Source organism: Peromyscus maniculatus, chromosome 6 (genome assembly GCF_049852395.1).
Source record: "Peromyscus maniculatus bairdii isolate BWxNUB_F1_BW_parent chromosome 6, HU_Pman_BW_mat_3.1, whole genome shotgun sequence".
NCBI classification, from domain to species: Eukaryota; Metazoa; Chordata; class Mammalia; order Rodentia; family Cricetidae; genus Peromyscus; species Peromyscus maniculatus.
Window position 1 is genome coordinate 88,514,399 of NC_134857.1, and position 5,494 is coordinate 88,519,892.

General features: G+C 43.6%; 1 long non-coding RNA gene across 1 annotated transcript in view; it reads right to left on the minus strand.

Annotated features, from left to right (window-relative positions):
• Positions 1–1,076: 1,076 nt before the first annotated feature.
• The window catches only part of LOC143273953 (uncharacterized), a 6,140-nt gene continuing 1,722 nt past the window's right edge, over positions 1,077–5,494 (minus strand). Inside the window, exons 1-2 of the long non-coding RNA XR_013052303.1 lie at positions 5,307–5,494; positions 1,077–3,026 (exon numbers count right to left, since the gene is read on the minus strand). The exon at positions 5,307–5,494 is cut by the window's right edge and continues 1,722 nt beyond it. This is a non-coding gene — a long non-coding RNA (uncharacterized LOC143273953). The remainder of the gene's footprint in view (positions 3,027–5,306) is intronic.

Here is a 5,494-nt window from a genome sequence, read left to right on the forward strand (position 1 = left end):
GGCTCTTCCTCAAAGATCATAAACAGGCAAACAATGACAGCTCTTGTAGTTTCTGTGCAACACAAGTCTTGGCACAGCCATCAGGCAAGCAAAAGAAATAAAGGCACCCACACTGCAAAGAAAGAAGAAAATTGACCTTGATTTGTAAATTTCATAATCCTATACATAGGAAACCTTGGCACGCACCAAGGTTTCGGTGGTAGAACACTTTCCTAGCGTGTGGAAGGCCCTGAGTTCAATCCCTAACACCAATAAAAATGAATACTTAGGGGCTGGAGGAATTGCTCAGCAGCTGAGAGCATATACAGCCCTCGCAGATGACCAAGTTTGGTCCCCAGCACCTGTGCTGGATGGCTCACTACCCCCGTGAGTGCTTCCAACCCCAGCCCCAAAAGACCCAACGCCCTCTTCTGGCTTCCTGCTCTCACATCACATACCCACAGACAGGTACACATACTTTTAAAATTAGACAAAATCTTTGAACCAGTTTAAAGCACATGCTGCTCTTCCAGAGGACCTGAGTTTGATTCCCAGCACCCACATCAAGTGCATCACAGTCATTTTTCTTCTTTCTTTGCAGTGTGGGTGCCTTTAAATTCCAGCCCCCGAGGAATCTGACACCTCTGGCCTCTGTAGATACCCGCACTCATGCGTAGACACACACAGAGAGACACATAACTAACTGTAGAGCACTATTTGTAGAAGGACCTACCTCCATCATCCTCTGCTTACAGTCAAAAATAAATAAATAAACCAGAACCTTCTTTCATCCACAAAAGTCAACTCACACTGGACTCGGGCTTGGTATTTGATTCTATAGAACCCTTAGAAGAGACCACTTTGGGACTTTGGTCTAAGCCAGACTTCTTGGAGATGGCACCAACAGCACAGACAGCAGAAGAAAACATAGACAAGAGGGTCACACCAGGCTGCAACGCTTCTGCAAATCACAGGACGTAATCAAGAAAGTGGGAAAAAACACTTGTGAATTCCACACCTAATGAAGGGTTGATACCTAAAGTAGACAAGGGACCCCCACTTCTCAGCAAGAAAACACGCTTCAAAGCTTTGAACTATACATTTAAAATATAATTGCTTTATTGGCTATGCTAAATAATATATTATTTATAATGTATACAAGTTTATACATCGTATAATGTTGAAATCATGTTAAACAGGGGTTAGAGAGATGGATCAGTGGTTAAGAGCACTGGCTGCTCTTCCAGAGGATCTGGGTTCAATTCCCAGCACCCACATGGCAGCTCATATCTGTCTGTAACTCAGTTCCAAGGCTTCTGACACCCTCATACAGAAATACATGCAGATAAAACACCAATGAACATAAAATATAATATAATATAATAATAATAAATCATGTTAAACATGTCATACTTAATTATTTTTTATAGTTAAAAATGCAGAATCTTTCCTTCCAATTTTCTGCAGAACACATGGCATTCTTGTTAATCATAGTTAGCCTCCTGTGCTATAACACACCAAGGTTTCTTTTAACTATAAGCTATCTTTCTATAAGTACGTGTCTCACATTTTCTAAACCTTCTGATAAAGCTAAAACAAACACACATGTGCTGTGGATATCTGTATGCTGTGAATGTGTTGCTCTGATTGGTTAATAAATAAAGTGCTGATTGGCCAGTAGCCAGGCAGAAAGTATAGGAGGGACGAAGAGAGAGGAGAATTCTGGGAACAGGAAGGCTAAGTCAGGAGACGCTGCCAGCCGCCACCGCCACCATGAGAAGCAAGATTCAAAGGCAGTACTGGGAAAAGGTACCAAGCCACATGGCTAAACATAAATAAAAATTATAGGTTAATTTAAGTGTAAGAGCTAGTTAGTAATAAGCTTAAGCTGATGGCCATGCATTTTATAAATAATAAGCCTCTGTGTGTTTACTTGGGTCTGAGCAGCTGTGGGACTGGTGGGTGAGAGAGATTTGTCCTGATCACTGGCAGCCTGGGACACAAGAAAATTTCAGCTATACACATGCATTTTCATCTCGAAAAGTAATTTCATATTTTGTTATTCCACTGCATAAGGACAGATTAAAAATATGTTTCATAACCAACTTTTTGGCTTTCCCCCTACTCTTAAAAAAAAAAAAAAACTATTTCATTTGCCTGGAATCAGAAGCTCATGTCTATCCCTGAATGGTGATTGTCTTAGTTAGGGTTTTTTATTGCTGTGAAGAGACACCATGACCATGGCAACTCTTATAAATGAAACATTTAATTGAGGTAGCTCGATTACAGTTTCAGAGGTTCAGTCCATTATCATCATTCCAGGAAGTGGTGCTAGAGGAACAGCTGAGAGTCCTACATTTTACAAGGAGCAGGAGTCAACTGACATCCTGGGCAGTGTCCTGAGCATAGAAAAATCTCAAAGCCCTCCACCACAGTGACACACTTCCTCCAACCAGGCCACATCTCCTAATAGTGCCACTTGCTGTAAGATTATGGGGGCCAACTACATTCAAACTACCACAGTCTATTCCCTGGTCCCTAAAAGCTTGTAGCAATACCATAATGCAAAATGTGTTTAGTCCAGCTTCAAAACAGCATAATCTATCGAAGTATCAACAATGTTTAAAAGTCCAAAGTTCAAAGTCTCTTCTGAGATTCACGCAATCTCTTAACTATAATCCTTTATAAATTCAAAATAAAAAAATAAACAGATCACATACTTCCAACATACAATGGCACAGGATATACATTACTATTCCAAAATGTAGGGAAGGGAGCAAAGTGAGGAAATACTGGACCAAAGCAAGACCAAAAAACAGCTGGGCAAACTCCAAACTCTGCATCTCCATGTTTGATGTCAGAACGCTCTCCACGTCTTCAAGTCTGTTCAGCTTTAGTGACTGTGACACACTTCTTTCTCTTGGACTGGTTCCACTCTCTATTAGCACCTCTCCTCAGCAGGTATCTCACAACTCTGGCATCTCCAACATTTTGGGTTCTCCAAGGCAATCCAGCCTTCAACTTTACAGCTTCACACAATGGTCTCTCTGAAAGGATAAACAGCGCTGGTGGGTCAGCGGGCGTGGTGGAAAAGTCATGGGCCAAAGCTACCAGAGTTAGAAAGAGCTTTATTAGAAAGAAACCAGGCCTGGAGAGACAGAAAGATGGCGGGAGCGGAGCAGAGAGGAAACAGAAAGAAGAGCACAGAGAGAGAGAGAGCGTGGGGGTCCCTGCGTGTGGCCTTTTAAGGCAGGGACGCAGTCGCCCACTGATGATGTAAGGTGCCAGACAAGACCCCAAGCTGTGCATGTACAGAATCCTAACACTCTCTACCAGTGCTCCATTCAGGGACACCCCTGACACATGCCAGGCCTCAGTGACTTTATACCGTAACTCCTTTCTTCTACCTTTAACTCTAAACCCAGAACCACATGGCCAAAGCTGCCAAGTTCTCCTGCTTGCTAGGATGGAAACATCCCCCTTGTTGAATTACATCTTCACCAGCTTTCTGTTTTCCTTCACTGCCCAAGCTTGGCTGTCCTGAAACTCTAGGCCAGGCTGGCCTCAAACTCAGAGATTTACCATCCTCCGCCTTCCCAGTGCTAGGATTAAAGGTGTGCCAACCACACCCAGCTCTAAACTTTTCTTTAGTTCCTTCTCACAAATTGGAAACTTAGCTGGTGGGATCTTGCCCTGGGGTCACCGCTCCCTTTATTCCATTTCTTAATCCATTTATCTCCTGGAACATAGGATTTAGCTCTTTCCCACTTCCTGGTACTCTTTTTGTCCCCTCAAAACTTTGATTTTGTAATTTACCTTGCTCTGCTTGTTCCTTTTCATTATAAACTCTACTTCATTATAACTCTTCATTAGAGTTACCACTAAAAACCACACAATAGAGTCTGTACTAGGCTGTTTTGAGATTTCCTCTACCAACAGAATTAATCCAAAATTTAGCCTCAGGCAGACTCTTTGGACAATGGCAAAAGGCAGCCACTTTCTTCACCAAAGTATTACAAGAACAATCAATAGCCAACATACTAATAATCTCTTCTGAAACCTCTTGAGTGAGTTCCCCATAGTTCAAATAACTCTTAACTCTACTGTCTTTCATGTTCCTACTAGTATGGCCCATTAAACATTAAAGCATTCCACAGCTTTCCAAACCTGAAGTACCAAAGTTCAAATTCCTCCAAACAAACACATGGTCAGGCCTATCACAGCAATACCCCGGTTCCTGGTACCAACTTCTGTCCTCGGGTTTTTTGTTGCTGTGAAGAGACACCATGACCACAGCAACTCTTATAAAGGAAACATTTAATTGAGGTGGCTCGCTTACAGTTTCTGAGGTCTAGTCCCTTTTTTATCATGGTGGAGAGTGGTGCTGGAGGAATAGCTAAGAGTCCTACATCTTGCAGGCAACAGGAAGTGGACTGAGACACTGGGTGGTATCCTGAGCATAGGAAACCTCAAAGCCCACCCCCACAGTGACACACTTCCTCCAACAAGGTCACACCTCCTAATAGTGCCACTCCCCATGGAATTATGGAGGCCAACTACATTCAAACCCCTACAGAGGTCGTTCATCTTTGACTAAATCCCACACAGGCCAAGTCACACACAGCCAGTGAGCTCGTTTTCTAGTTCCTCCCACCTAAAACTTCACCCCTTCCCGCCTGACACCTGCTCCCTGCGTGTTTTCCCCCAGGGATACCAGATTCTTGTGTCTACCTAGCAACAATGCAGGCTGCAATCCTAAATGACAGACTCCCAAATGTGGTCATCCTACCTGTCGAAATCCCGAAAGATTAAAATTTCTAATTTGAAAAATCACAACATCAAAAGATTAAAATCCCTAATGTGAAAATCCTGAAAGCTGAAAACCGCAACTCTCACTGAAAAACAAACGGTTGCATAAGACAGGCAAAAAGCCCAGACTGCGTGAAGAGAATTAGCATGTTCTGTGATTTGTGGGCTGTTTGCATCTGGCTGAGCGGAAGGAAGATCTAAAAGTGCGGTGAAGCATTTTCAGGGCTTGCCTAGGTGTCGCCAGAGAGGATTATGTTGGGAGTTTGAGTGGACAAGCCCGGGAAGACACGCCTCGGTGTGGTACTGTTACCGGACCTGGTAGGGTCAAAGCCTGGGATCTGGCAGTCCTAACAAGGTGGGCTGGGCCGTCTGTCCCCGACACACCGATTAAAGAGACAAGTGCTATTGAAAAGCAGAGAAAGGAGGTTTGTTCAGCATGCCACATTGGAAAGAACAAATAACAAGGTCAGGTGACGCTCAAGTCGGTCTTTGGGGTACTGATCCCGCCCAGCACTCACGCAATTTCTTGGCTCTGGTCTGTCTTGCCTGGAGGGCTGACAAGTGTCAGACTGTGTGAAATCTCTTCGTGGGAGGCAAGTTCCTTCTCTGGCTGGCACGAGGACTTCAACCTTTCCCTTCCTTCAGTGTGGGGTTCCTGGGAAATCTTTTCATGTTTTGAAGCCTTTGTTTCAATAGTGGTGGTACA